This window comes from Oryza sativa, chromosome 3 (genome assembly GCF_034140825.1).
Source record: "Oryza sativa Japonica Group chromosome 3, ASM3414082v1".
NCBI lineage: Eukaryota > Viridiplantae > Streptophyta > Magnoliopsida > Poales > Poaceae > Oryza > Oryza sativa.
Window position 1 is genome coordinate 26,267,614 of NC_089037.1, and position 14,993 is coordinate 26,282,606.

The 14,993-nt window shown below is 52.4% G+C and overlaps 1 pseudogene; it reads left to right on the plus strand.

Moving 5' to 3' along the window:
* Positions 1–3,864: 3,864 nt before the first annotated feature.
* LOC136355673 (uncharacterized) overlaps positions 3,865–14,993 on the plus strand; it is a 55,831-nt pseudogene continuing 44,702 nt past the window's right edge.

Here is a 14,993-nt window from a genome sequence, read left to right on the forward strand (position 1 = left end):
TCGAATACCAATGGAGGTGCTAGAGTTGGTTTATTATATGTGCGTCTCATGTGGCCAACATGACTCACACACCTAACTTGTAGCATATCCGATGTCCGTTCGCAATCATGTCGGGTGATCAAGTTGACAACGTTCGCGAGGAATTATCCTTTAACAACCTTTTCTCGAGTAGTCCAGCCATGGCCGGTGCTATGAGATAGGTCGTCGGTCTTCGTTGGTAGATTGGGCGCGACGACTCTGCATTTGTCGAGATCGTTCTCGATAATACGGTGTACTCGACCACAACCTACTCGGGTGCTCAATTGTTCCTGAAAAATATTTTCTAGAAGGCAAGACATATAACAGATAATATCGAGTATGTACTCAAAGAACTGTGTGGATCTTCTAGCATTATCAGGATATAACGAGTAGATGTAGATATCAGGCATTATGTAAACCGTAAACAAGCATGATTTATACGAAAAAAAATAGAGCGAGCCTCCAGTATTAGACCGTAGTCGATTTAACATCGGGGACATTCGCGCAACAGATATTGTATAAAAGACATGCTCTAGGTAAACATAATAAATTATAGATCTGACAATGCTGTATAATCTGAAAATAGGTACGGTAAATTGTGTATAAAATACATGCTGGATGTATATATAAAATTAGTAGATTAATTTAAAAATCAATCCACTAATTACCTTTGTTCGTGTATTAGATGGTCTGACGCACGTGACGCGCGTAGATGCGTCATGAGTTGACCAGTAGTCATTGCTTCTGCATCATGCTTCAGTAGCTAGTTGGTTTCCTTAGGTGGTGTTTAGATCTAGGGACTTAACTTTAGTCCCTGTCTTTAGACACTAATTTAGAGTATTAAATATAGACTACTTGCAAAACTAATTACATAAATAAAAGCTAATTCACGAGACAAATTTTTTAAGCCTAATTAATCTATAATTAGAGAATGTTTACTGTAGCATCACATAGGCTAATCATGGATTAATTAGGCTCATTAGATTCGTCTCGCAAATTAGTCCAAGATTATGGATGTGTTTTATTAATAGTCTACGTTTAATATTTATAATTAATTTTCAAACATCCGATGTGATAGGGACTTAAAAGTTTTAGTCCCATCTAAACAGGGCCCAGTCTTTGGCACAGCATATCCCGTTGCATCCGAGAACTCGTCAAAACTCAATTATGAGGTCCAATCAGACTCGGTCGGCGGTATATATATGTGTATGCATAAACCAGAAGGAACAAAAAAAAATACATGAGCAGTAAAAAAGAGCAAGTCCGATATAACTATGATTAGAAGCAAAATTAGAACGGTTAACCTGTTTACGGATCGATTTCGGCGGCGGAGGCTGAACCGATGTCGGCGGATCTGCGGTATCTCCCACAGCCGAAGTCGAGAGTTTGTCATCGGGAAATCCATCTCTCGAACCCATCTCGTTGGAATCCTGAAGCACCAAAATCCCCTTACTTGGCGTGCCACTGTCGACGTTTGATGTCACGACTACGGTATTTGGACAGTATGGAGATCGTTGGTGCTAGGATATATGCGAGACTGAGGTAAAAGAGACGGAGACAGGCATTTTTATACAGGTTCGGGCCCCTGAGTTATCAGGTAATAACTCTACATCCTATTGGCCGGAGCCGATATTGCTTTTTATTCACCATAATCACACCAGTACAATATGTGAGATAGCCTATCTAACTATTGTCGACATGGCGGTCTGAAGGTCTGACTCGTAGTCGACAACAGGGTAGCCTTCCTCCTCGAGCTCGTGCCCGGAGAAATCAGAGACAGTGCTAGATCCCTACGGCCGGCCTCTGAAGGTACCGGATAGGGTCGATCCAGGCGTATCTCTGATGTCGATATCGGGCGGCTTGTCTTGGCGTATGTTGGCTTGTATGTTGTGTGTATGCTGTGGTGGGTTGTCTGTGTTGGTTCTCTCTCCTCCTAGGGGGTCTTGTATTTATACCCATAGGTATCCCTTTGTCCAAGTAGAACTAGGGAAACCAATATAGATACAATCCGAGTAGTACTTGTTGTTTCCATGTAGAACTCTGGTTGTCTTTCCTTATCCGGAACTCCTCCTATATCCGCAGGTTGTTTCCGTATAGGACATGGTATGTGGTGGGTCCTGCCGAGATTTAGTCGACTACTATTAGGCATGTGGTATCTATAACCCTGACAATATCATGCGCGTTGCTGCGGAAATTGGTGAATATAAATATATATTAAGTTATGTGCGGTGGTTTTGACACAACAAAATCGTTGTCATTTTAGTAGTAATTCTAATAGGTAACTTAAGTGGTTTACAATGGATGGGAGTCAAAACTGAATAATTTATAATGATAGGAATCCAATTAACGCTTTTATCTGGTGCTCGGTGGGTTATGTCAATCGGTATAGGACTGTGCTCCCTGCCACGTTAATTGTAACAGAAAATCTACTCCAGGGCTTTCCGTTGCGACGGGAGAACTTAAATTGCGATTACCGATAGCGATTAACCACGATTAATTAGTTGCAACCGGAGAACTTAAATTGCGATTACCGATAGCGATTAACCACGATTAATTAGTGTATAAACCATTTTTTCTGAACAGAAGCGTCTAGTGCATGTTTCACTTTCCCCCACCCACCCGTGACTCTCGGAAAAACGGGCGTTCTAGGCGACATCATCGGCGTCATTGCCGCTCACAGCGGCGAATCTCCGGCGGCTTCCGCCGTCCTCGCCGTCGCTTACATGTGGCGGTGCTTCGCCGGCGTCTTGCTCTCCCTCCTCCACCGGCGATGGGGAAGACGGCGCCACGCAGAGCTGCTCCTGCCAGCTCAGGAACGCGCAGCGCGGCGGTGAAGCAGCATGCGAGTTGTCGCGTCGTCGCGCCCCTGCCGACGAGGACCGCGAGCTCCTTTGTCCTTCTACCCCCACGCGGCAGTGCTGCACCGCCGCCACTCCCCTCCATCCATCTGCCTCCCCATGCCGGTAGTGCTGCGCCGCTACTTTGCATCCCTTCCTTCGATACCTGCAAGTACCCCTCGCACTCCATTCCACTCCGGCTGATTCCTCCACCCCCACGTCGGCAGTGCTTTACCGCCGCTTGCATCCCTTCCTCACGTGTGTTTTTCTCTTTTTTTTCTTGATGATTTTCTTGCTGATTTTTTCTCCGGCTTATATGGATAGTATCGATTCCTCTGTCCTATTCTATTAAATCCCCCAATTCTACAGGTACCAGGTACCACAGGTACCATACACCATGCAGCTGGTACCATACTGATACCAGGTATCAGGTACCAGCCTGTGTTGTACTGCTCCGGCTGCAGAGGAGCGACACCGGCGACGAGGTATCGATACCGAGTAGGAACCGGATAGGTATCGCGCCTCTGTTACATGGTACCAGGTACCAAGGGGAGCACACGTCAAAACTCACCTATACAGAAGAAAGGAAATGGAGGAGTCACTTAAAGTATCTCGTAGTAACAGAATCCCGTTGTGTAGCTACCCTCTAATTGTAATCGAGTTTTTGTAATCAGGTGATTAGAGGTTGAGGTTTTGATCTAAAGAAAGGTGATTATATTAGAGGTTGAGCCGAGTTCGAGTGAGAATGAGGACTTGTCTGCTAATGCTAGTAATGTGTATGCTGGCGCAGCAGGCACAGCTAGATTTGCAGCGCGGAGCAATATCAATCCGTGTGACCAACGTGGCACTGCACAAGGTTGATGATTTTCGTACTACTTGTTACGAGTAACGGAGCAGAGTTTAGCTATTTCCGAGTTTAGTTGTACACGTACTCGCACATGATTTCCAATCCGTATCGTAGTCCAGTTCAGCCTGCAGTACACAATGAAGGCCACGTATCGGCCAAAACATGGAGGTCATGGATGAGCCGCCCGCAGCGAGAGGCGACGAGGTGATGCTACCGGAGGACGTGCTCGCCGAAATCCTCCGGCGCCTTACCCTCGCAGCCTCGCCGCGTCGCGAGGCGTTAGCACAGACTGGCATTCTGCCAATCGACTCTCGCCGGCTGCTCCGCGCGGAGCTCCTCCCGTTGTCGCTCGCCGGTATCTTCATTGACTTCAACGGCCTTATGTTTTCGGAATTCTTCTCCCGTCCATCGCCGACAATGATTAGCGGCGTGCTCGATATTTTGCCCCTGAAAAAAAGGGGCTGTCTATAGATCATTTGACAGAAAACATCTTAGAAATCTTGTAAAATTTAGACCATCCGACTGCTTTAAGATTCGTGCAACCAACCAAACCCTAAAACACCGCCTCCTCTACCGATTACTCCTCACTCGGTCACGCCGCCGCTCTCCCTAGCACGAGCGCGCCGCCTCCGCCGCCGCCCCAGCGTGCCACCGCCTGGCCTCGCCGGCTGGCCGGAAGGTGTGAACGGCACCGGCGAGGCCCCCCCGGCCGGCCTCCTCCCACTCCCCCTCCCCCTCGCCTCCCTCCTTGAGCCATCGAAGGTGAGATAGATGCTCCCGCCCCGTCGTCTTTCTTGTCTCCGGCGACTACTCGCCGCCGGATCAACCACCGTCGGCCACCACAAGACACAAGCTCGCTATGCCCCCGCCACCAACACCAGCCCACCGCCCTCCTCCATCCTCGCGGCTCCGGCACTGCCGCCGGCGCCTTGCCGCCCGCCCGTTCTGCTGCCCACCGCCGGGCCGCCGCCTCCCACGACCATTCCTCTAAGCCCAGTGAACTCCCCCTTCTTTCCCCTCCCCCTCCCACCCCACCTCACCCTGGTACCCTAATTCGTCGGCCTTCGCCGGAGTTTGGGTTGTTGCCAGCACCGGACAAGAAGAGGAGTTTGTTAGAGTTTGTCACACCCTGAAGTTCTTCTCCTAAGCCTAAATGGAATTTACAAATGGTCTCAAGAAAATATCGGTATAAAAGCAAGACAGAAACCCTAAAGGAAGTAATGTAAATAATAATCAGAATTAGCATGTGAAATTTTTTTTGAGTTCTACATGTCGAAATATGCTAACAAGATTTTTAGTGGAATTTTCAGAGCTAGAAATAATTGTAACCAATTAAAAATGAGCACAAGCAATATTTAATCCCTGGAAATTCTTTTTCTTTTTTTTCTTTTTTTTCCCTCCCTTTTTCTTTTCGAATGGGCTGCCGGCCCATTCTGTTCCCCTCCCCCTCCCCGCTGGGCCGGCCGAAGGCCACGGCCCAGCTAAGCCAGCCGCCCCGCGCCCCTCTCCCCTAGGGTCACCGACAGGTGGGCCCCACCTGTCGAGCCCGTCTCCCACCTCCGGCCGGTGCCGCCGCGTCCCGCAACCGCCGTTCTCGCCTCTCCCTCGTCTCCCGGGGCCACGTCGCCCACATCGCCACCTTCCCCGTGTCTCCCGCGCCCACTTCCTCTCTCTCCCGCCCGCGCCCGTGCTCGAGACGGCCGGTATTCGATTTTCGAATCCCGCCTCTCTCTCCACCTCCACCTCCCCATGTCGGCCGGCGAAATCGGGCTGCTCACGGCCACGTCCGAGCCCCCTCTCCCCTATTTAAGCATCACCGCCCTCCCCTCTCTCTTTTTCTCCATTTCGCCGAGCTCCCCATGCCCTCCATCGCCCTAGCGTCGTCACCCTCCTCTCCGCCGCCGCCGCTCCGCTAGCCGCTAGCCGCCGCGCCGAGCCGCCATCGGGTTCACGAGCCCGAGGGCCACGCCGTCCACCTCTCCACCGCCGTTTCCTGCTGCGGGAACCCCGTTCGCACCGCATGCCAGTGAGCTTCGCCATGGCTGGCGTCTTCGGCCGGCAACCTAGCCATCCATGGTTTCTCTCCCCCTCTCTAACTCCTCCCTTTTGTTCCCTTAGGTGATCCCGGAGCTCGTCCCGCCGTCGCCATCGCCCTCCGTCGCTCGCCGTCGTTAATCGTCGTCGGTGAGGCCCCTCCTCCTCTCCCTCTTTCTTTCTCTCTCACGCTGTCGCGACCGAGAAAATTGCCTTTTCCCGAACGCTAGTGTATTAATCCCCGTCCCAGGAAAAGCCGGGGTACACCACACAAACATGATATAAAAGACACATCTTTATTATATCGATAATATTTACATTATTACAAAGGCACCTCAGGCCTGACAAACAAAAATAAACAGCAGCGGACTTGCGGGCCTACGGCTCCATCTTCACAGGCGCTCAACTGGGGTATAAGCCAAGACTCCACCTAAGACTTCTTCTCCAAAGCTTCTCTTACTGAAGAGGGGAAAGATTGAGCAAGAATGAGTACAACCACAGTACACAGCAAGCCACACCGGAGATGCACAATTAATGCAAGGGAGTACAAGGGGATAATAATATAGGGGTTAAGTTTTGCAGAAAACATCATTTAAAAGTCACTTAGTTGCCCAAAGCCATTTTATAAAGACGATCCTAGAGTTACACAGTGTTATTAATCAAGGCCGTGAACCCTCACGAACCTGCCTTAACCCAAGGCCTACGATGATTCAGACCGAACTGGCAACCCGACCCTGGGTCCCAGCTCGTCCCAAGCCAACCCAGGCCAACCATTCCACATTTTAGTTGTTAAGCAGGTTTTAAGAATTAAAACACTAACTTGGGTACATTGCTCGGCTTGCCCATAACCGAGGGCGCGGCTATTCGAATAGATTATACTCTGATCAGAGGTGTACATCTTTACCCACAAGACACATCTTCCTCACGTGTAACCACGTGCCACATACCACCACGGTATACGGACGGAAGACGTGACATAGTTCCCAACCCATCCTAGCCATAAACAAGAGTACCGACCCAACCCCACCTACGGCTGGAACCCCCGGGACAGGTAGGCAGGACTGAGCCCCCAGCAGCAGGACACCGGCCCTGTGCCATGACATCTCGACTACCGGGCCGCAGCTCGTGTAGCCTTCATTTGTCCTAGAGATGTCCATCGACCCCCGACTTCGTCCATCTCCATCCGTGTACTTTTGTTTATAACCAGTCTGAGCTACAAACTAAGCAATTCCACCATAATCCAACAATTCCATAATGTCCAAATGATATGAGATTTCCCAAAGTCTAAAGTTATAAAACCACCTAATGTTGCCTAATTAACCAGCGAAGCATCTACCTAAGTTCATACTAGTGGAACCATAAATAGAGTACCCACTAGTTGGGGTTTTATTTTCCTAGGGTGAACAAGGTAATAATAACAATAGCAATAATAATGTCTTAACAACGATAAATAGGCATGGCTAAATAAAACAGTGATAACGCGGGAATTTAAATAAAGCGGTAATGCATTAATTTAAATCAAAATAATTTTATAAACTGGGATTCAATATGCTCAAGGATGATGTGACTTGCCTTGCTCAGAGAGAACGGCCTTCCGAACCTTCGGCGACGACCACGAACCACGCTTCGGGAACCTCCGGAACGACAGAAGCTACGCGAAGCACACAAGCAAAGCTACAAGCCTATAAAGAAGCAATAACAATACATAAAAAGAAAGCACACGGTTCTTTAAGTTATAACAAACATTAGGAGACTTGAACGGGTCGATTCAGAGTTCGTATGACCAAGATATGATCATCCGAAGTTTAATGCTGTTATATGGAGATTTGCGGATTATTATAATTAAGCTTTGCAATTATAAAACATGTGTAAGCGCTAGCCTAGAAAAGACAGGAAGGCTGCGCCGTTGACATGCGGACCTCACATGTCAACAAAAAGGACCGCGGCAGACCGAGTACACAGAGACGGTCCACGGGTCGATGGAAGCGGATCCCGTGTGTCAACCGAGGCGAGTGGCCGACAAACGGACTCCACTAGACACCACACGGGTTGCACACGTAGAAACCACGCTGCTACCGAGCGGGCACACTAACACGGTCACCACACGCACAAGCGAACGACTACCGACACCGGTACACGGGTACCGGGGCCGACAACCGCACAACGAGCACGGGCGACACCGAAAGGACGAGGACGGGGCAGTGAGGGAGAGGGACCCTTACCACCACGCAACGAGGCGAGGGAACGACAACGACGAACGGGCGCGGCGGAGGCGGCCGGGAACGACGGAGACGAACGGCGAGGGGACGACTTCGGCGGCGATCCTTGGACGAAGGCGAGACGCGGCCGGCGCAACGCTTGACGATGCGGAGCCGAGGACGAAGACGACGACGGGGCTGCAGCGGCTCGCTTGACGAACGCGGACGACGGACGAGAACGGCTCGATGGAGGGACGAACGCCACGACGACCGGGAACGACGGGAGGACGACGACGACGACGACCGGGGCCGGCGAGGAGACGATGAGGGCAGCCGGCAGCGGCTGCACGGAGGCGAGGATGGCGTGGAACACGCCGCTGCGATGCCGACGATGGAGGCGGCGCCGCGAGACGACGAGCCGGCGAGGATGAACGGTGAAGACGACGACGGACACCGGCGGTGTTCGGCCGAAGGGGAAGCGATGCCGAGGACGACATCGCGGCTGCGATGCCGAAGGTGGTGGAGGTGCGGCCGACCGGTGCACGGGCGAGGAGGGACGGGCGGCCGAACCACTCCGGTGAGGCGGATGGAGAGGTTCGCGGCGACGTGCGGCGGCTTCCGGGCGAAACCGAGGGGTGGACGAGGTGGAGGGCTACGTCACCGTGCCGAGGGAGGGGACGGCAGCGCCGGCTGATGCACGGGCGCGGCGGAAGGGGGCTGCCGGAGGAGACGTCGACGAGGAGGAAGGAGAGGCCGGCGCGGGTGACGGCGTTCCGGCGAAATTCGGGCGACGCCGTGGCCTGGCCGGGAAAGAGGACGGCACTCCGGTGCCGGGAGAGGTGGTGGCGACGTCGGCCGGCGCACAGGGGACGCGGCAGAGGCGGCCGGAGGCGGAATCGTGGCGGCAACACCACGGTTGCCGGCGGGGAGGCACTTCCGGAGGTCTCCGCGGAAAACAGAGGGTAGGCCGGCGAAGAGGAGGCGGCTGCGATGCTGGAGGAGGCGACGGCGCGACCGGACGGCGCTCCGGCGAGGAGGGAGAGGCGGCTGGAGGCGGCCGGCGGCACGGGAGAGAGAGGAGGACGGCGGGGAGAGGTGATACGACCACGGGGAGACTCGGGATGAGGTTAAAACGATAGAACGGAGGATGGGGATTCCATTTTATGGGATGGGGGAGGGAGCCGGCCACGGGAGGAGCGGGAACGTCGACGGGAAACACGGCCGGCGGCAATGGAAGGCGGCCGGGAATGGCGCGGCCGTTCCCGGCGATTGGGGGCGCCATTCAAGGGGAAATTAAGGGGGAAAGAGAGAGGAGGGAAAGGGGATTAATTCCCCCCAATTAATTTTGGAATCAAACGCTTAAATCGCGCGGATTCGAGGGAGGAACGAAGCTAGGGTTCACGGGAGAGAGAGAGAGAGGAGGCCGGGCGGGAGGAAGGAGACGACCGGCCTGGCGCGTGGGCCCCACGCGGTCGGGCGCGCGGTCAGCGCACGCGCGGCGTGCGTGCGCGGGAGGGGAGCGGCTCAGGCAGGGGCGCGGCGTGGGCCGGGCGGCCGGCACAGGAGGAGAGGAGGGGAGGGGTGGCCCGGGGAGAGAGGGAGGAGGAGGGAGTGGGCCGGGGAAGGAGGGAGGGAAGGAGAGGGAGAGAAAAAGAGGGAGGAGAGAAGGACTTCGGCCGCGGGCCGGGGGAGAGAGAGGGAGGCTTTGGGCCAGACTTGGCCCAAAGGAGGGAGAGGGATTATTTTTAGGTTTTTCTTTTTAATAAACTTTGATAATTGTTTTTGTTGCTTAATAATTATTTCCGGTGCTCTGAAAATTCAAGTAAAATTTGAGGGCTCCTTTTAGACCAAAGAGAATTTAACAAAAATTCTCCAGGCCACATTTGAATTTTTCTTGTATGTATTTTAGTGTTTGCCAATTTCTTTTCGAATTTTAATTAATTCTATTATTCCTTTTAGAAAATGATTTTTATTTCGGGATGAATTTATCAGGACGTGACACGCGCTGCTTAGCTGCCGCGCCGCCGCCCTCCGCCGCCGGCCGGTCGCCGCCTTGCACCGCCGCTGTGTCGATGCCACGCCGCCGTGCGCCGTGGCCGCCGGGCCAGCTTGAGCCTCCCGTGCTCGCCGGCCGCGTGCCGCACCTCCGCCATCCGATCCACCCCGGGTGGATCGGGGCCGTCCGTTCGGCCGCCTGCGTGGCTGCCGCGTGGCCGCCATGTCGGCGCCACGTTAGCGCCACGTGGTGCGCTGCCCCTTTCCCGGTCCGTGGACCCGGTCCACCGCGGACCACCACCCGAGTCACTGCCATGTGGGGCCCGCATGTCGGCGCCGCCTCCCCTCTCTCTCAGGGTTTATTTATTGCGCAATAAATCATTTAAGGGTTTTCTGTTTATAGCAAAAACACAATGAATCTTCTAAAATTCATAGAAAATTCATCCGAGCTCCGTTTAAGCCTATTCAAGTCTCAGTAAATCAAGAGAAATGCAAAGAATCCATTAAAAATGGTTTTGTTCTCTGTTTCAGTAGTCTTATGGCCTGTTTGTATTATTTGCTTTGTATGTCGCTGAGATTCCGGCTCTTCCGGCGCTCCGGTGTACTTTGAAATAGTCGCCGAGGTTCCTCCAGCAGCAGAGCAAGGCAAGTCATGCTTGTCACTTAAACATATTGAACCTATATTACAAATTCTCTATCGTTTTCCCTTAAATATTGCATTGTTTTATAATGTTACCATGGGATGTTTACCTACTGTTACCGCCATGCTATTTGTACCATACTCCTTTGTTAGCCTGGGATATAACATGACTAGATATTGGACTAGGGATTGCTTAGCCATGCTAGTTCAACTAGCACACAATGGGGAATCACATTAATGACTAGACTTCAGGTTTTAGTGTTGATGTTGGTTTAGTGTCACGGCTCCGGTGTTGGTTATTTAAAATTAACTAAATGGTGGGCTGTGGGTGCATGGTTTTGATGGTCGCGCCCATGGCACTTAAGGACCGGTTCGCGGGAAACCCTGGAAGAATTCCTCGTACTCACCACAAGCCAACGTGGGCAACGGCTGGGCTTGTAGTGTAGCTTTCCTCTAGCTGACGCATCCAGGCAAGAGTGGGCGTGATGGAGCGGGGCGGGCCCTGCGACGGCCTCTGTCGCTTCTGGATTCACCTAGGCACGAGAGGGGACTGCCCGTTGCCCGCTGGGGACGGGGGTGAAACCTGAGGTGTGGTGTGCTTGGTTAGAGGGGGTTATGCGAAGGGTCCTGTCACGGCCTCTTTCCGGTATGTCGTGGTGGCATGTCGGCGCACGGAAACGTGTCGTGGGGCTGTGTCTTGTGGGTACAGTTGTACACCTCTAATCAGAGTAAAACTATTCGAATAGTCGTGCCCGTTGTTATGGGCAGGCAACCAGATTCACCGTGATTTGTCTCAGCTTAGTCTAGTCTGATGGAATTGATTAGTTCAGGTGGATGGTTGGGCCTGTTGCAACGTGGTGTAGCGTTGGACAGTGGATGGTTAATATTGATTAACTATTACAACTGTTTTTACTGCTTTCAACTACTGTTTATAAATGCTTGCTTTATGCAAATGAACCACTCTAGCTATCATTTGATAATACCCTGCATCATACCCCCTATTCCGGTATGACTTGCTGAGTACGGTGGTTGTACTCAGTCTTGCTCTATTTTCCCCAAAACCCCAGAGTTTGAGTCTGTGTCAGATGGTGGCTTTTCCGAGGAGTAGGCTTCGTCCGTGCCGTCGAGGATGCCTGTGGAGTGGTGTTCCCGCTGCAGTCCAAGTCAAGGCTTAGCTCCAGTTATCTTTCAATTTTCTGCTGCATTTATGTAAAACTTTTATGATGTTTGTAAGACGTGGATCTGTGTGTCAACTTTGTCGTTTGTGTACCCCGGCCGGTCCTGGACGGGGGTTTTAATGCACATTCTGCTTGGAAATCTATTCGGGAATTTCTAGGTGTGACAAGTTGGTATCAGAGCCGACCTTGACCGTAGGACAAGCCAAATGGAAAGCCTAAGAGCCCTCTAAATCCTTTTCATTGCATATGTTCTTTGCAATTCGATCTTTTTCGGGAAAATTGGGATTTGTTCCTTTGGTTCATGGGAAAAATCTTGATCGCTCGTTCCAGGGAGATTTGGCAAATCAGGTCGGTTTAGGGTTTTAGTAAAATCATTTGAGACTTATTTGTCAGTTCGTCGGGATTTGATGGGGGAAATGCATTAGGCCCTAGTTAAGGAATATGGGTTGCAAGTTATTTATGTTCCTATTGCTATTATTATTATTATTAGTATGTATCTAATTTCTCATCATTTTATCGCTATGTAAGTCAGTCTTATTTGTTCGCTCTCATGCAAATGATCTATGCACAAAATTCCGCTCTTATTCACTTATTTTATTTGAGTCCTTTATTGCTTTATTTAAATTGAATTTGAGCATACATTGATCCTACCCCCTTTGTCTTCTCTAGATGGCCGACCACCCACCCAACCACCGCGGAGAAGGCATGGAAGATTTTGTGGCAGAGTTGGCTCGCATGACCCTAGTGGTGGGCTACCCCAACGCGCCAGAGTACTCGACTGTTCCGCCGCTCAGTGGTGAGCTTCCCCATCATGTCTGGTTGGAGGTTCATGGCTTCGTGGGCACCTGCCTCGCTAACATGGTGGTTGAGGCATCTGGAGGCACCGCAGATCATGCCTGTCAGGAGGCAGCTTATCTGATGATGGCCAGGCTTCGTGATCGCCACAGCTACACCTTCTGCAACACGGCGTACCGCTTCCACCCTCGCCGAGCAAGTGGCGACGACGTCAATACCTTCCGCCCAATGGCCGGAGAGAACAACACCACCTTCAGCCACATGTGTGCCGTGATGAGGGGAATGGACCGGATGCACTCTGACTTGCACAAGGCATCCAAGGCCTTGAATGATGGAAAGCTTGTGAGGATCATACCTCTGAAGGATGAGATAGCATGCCTGAAGAAGAAGAACGCTCAGCTGAAGGGTTTCCCAGTGCTAGGAGGAGTCCGGATCCGCACCACGCCCTGCAAGTCTACGACTGCTCCCGTGCGCATTCAGCTTGTGCCCAGGAACCCAGCTCCTCCCGCAGATCCTCCAGTTCTTCCCGCAGTTCCGCAGCGCCCGCAGCTCCAGCTCCAGCCTGTAACGTCCCGCCTTCCCCCAGGCCAGGCCCGCTTACATCTGATAGCTTTCATAGGTCATAGACTGCCCTCACAGACCAACACATGTCTTTTCTGCACACTTTGTCCTCACTCGTGTGCACCCAGGGAGAATTTCCCGGTCGGTCACCCATCCCAAATTGCTCCAGGCCAAGCACGCTTAACCCTGGAGTTCTTTGGAGATTGGCTTCCGGAAAACCCACGCTCCCGTGAAACCGCGAAAGTCGGCTCTGATACCATTTTGTAACGTCCCGCCTTCCTCCAGGCCGGGCCCGCTTACATCTGATAGCTTTCATAGGTCATAGACTGCCCTCACAGACCAACACATGTCTTTTCTGTACACTTTGTCCTTACTCGTGTGCACCCGGGAAGAATTTCCCGGTCGGTCACCCATCCCAAATTGCTCCAGGCAAAGCACGCTTCATAGGTCATAGACTGCCCTCACAGACCAACACATGTCTTTTCTGTACACTTTGTCCTCACTCGTGTGCACCCGGGAAGAATTTCCCGGTCGGTCACCCATCCCAAAGTGCTCCAGGCAAAGCACGCTTAACCCTGGAGTTCTTTGGAGATTGGCTTCCGGAAAAGAAGTTGCAACTTGTTGATATGAGTATTCTATTAATCCTATTAAGCCCTAGGCCGGGATGTTACACAGCCCCAGCTCCGGTTCCAGTGTCAGCTCCCGCGTCCGCTCTCTCCTTCGCTCCAGCGTCAGCTGTCAAGGGTCCAGCTAGTGGCAACGGAGGTTGGTTGCCTGCTACTCCCAGTGGCAGCCGTGACCACAGCAGCAGCAGTTCCAGTGGCTCAGAGCCGGGCAGCGGCGAGACGTATCTGCCATACTCCAGGAGCCGCTCGGAGGGACCTGGCGACGAGCAGGAGGGCGCCTTCGACTCCACCGACCGCAGGAGTCGTTCTGAGCATTAGGCTCATTTTCCCTTAGTTTATCAACTGCTTAGTAATTGTCTGTTAGTTTGTGTGTTTAGGTCTGTTCGCTCGTGGGTCAGTTGACGGTCGATATCATGCCTATGATATGGCTGTCCTAATAAGGATTTGTTTGCTGTTTTAAGTGTTTTAATTCAGATAAGAACAATTGCAGCTTAAATTCCTATATAATAAAGCTTAGTTCCTGAGCATCTGTTTTTCTTCTTTTCCATCCCCTCCGCCTGCTCTTCCTTCAGATGGTCAACACCCGAAATGGCAGCCGAGAAGCAGGTGAGGGCAGCAACGGCGAGGAATGCACCGACGGTGGGCATCCCAACAGCGCCTCCGGCAATGGTCCGCCACCGCTCTCCGAGAACCCGACGCTTGCACAAGTAATGGCCCATCAGACCCAGATGATGGCGGCCATGATGCAACAGATGCAGCACCAGCACCAGCAGATGCACCAGAGGATGCAGCAGCAGACCGAGCAGCAGCAACAGTTTGGTCCCCCTTCTCCTCAGTCCAAGCGGCCGGAGTTTCTACGCGTCAGGCCACCCACCTTCTCTAGCACCACCAACCCTATGGAGGCAAATGACTGGCTCCATGCCATAGAGAAGAAGCTCAATCTTCTGCAGTGCAATGATCAGGAGAAAGTCGCCTTCGCTACACACCAGCTCCAGGGTCCCGCATCAGCTTGGTGGGACAACCACATGGCTACCCGTCCGCCAGGTATGGAAGTCACTTGGGCGGAGTTCTGTCACAGCTTCAGGAAGGCGCAGGTGCCAGACGGGGTTGTGGCACAGAAGAAGAGGGAATTCCGGGCACTCCACCAGGGCAACAGGATGGTGACTGAGTATCTGCATGAGTTCAATCGCCTAGCGCGGTATACGCCGGAGGATGTTCGCACTGACGCAGAGAAGCAGGAGAAGTTCCTAGCAGGCCTGGATGA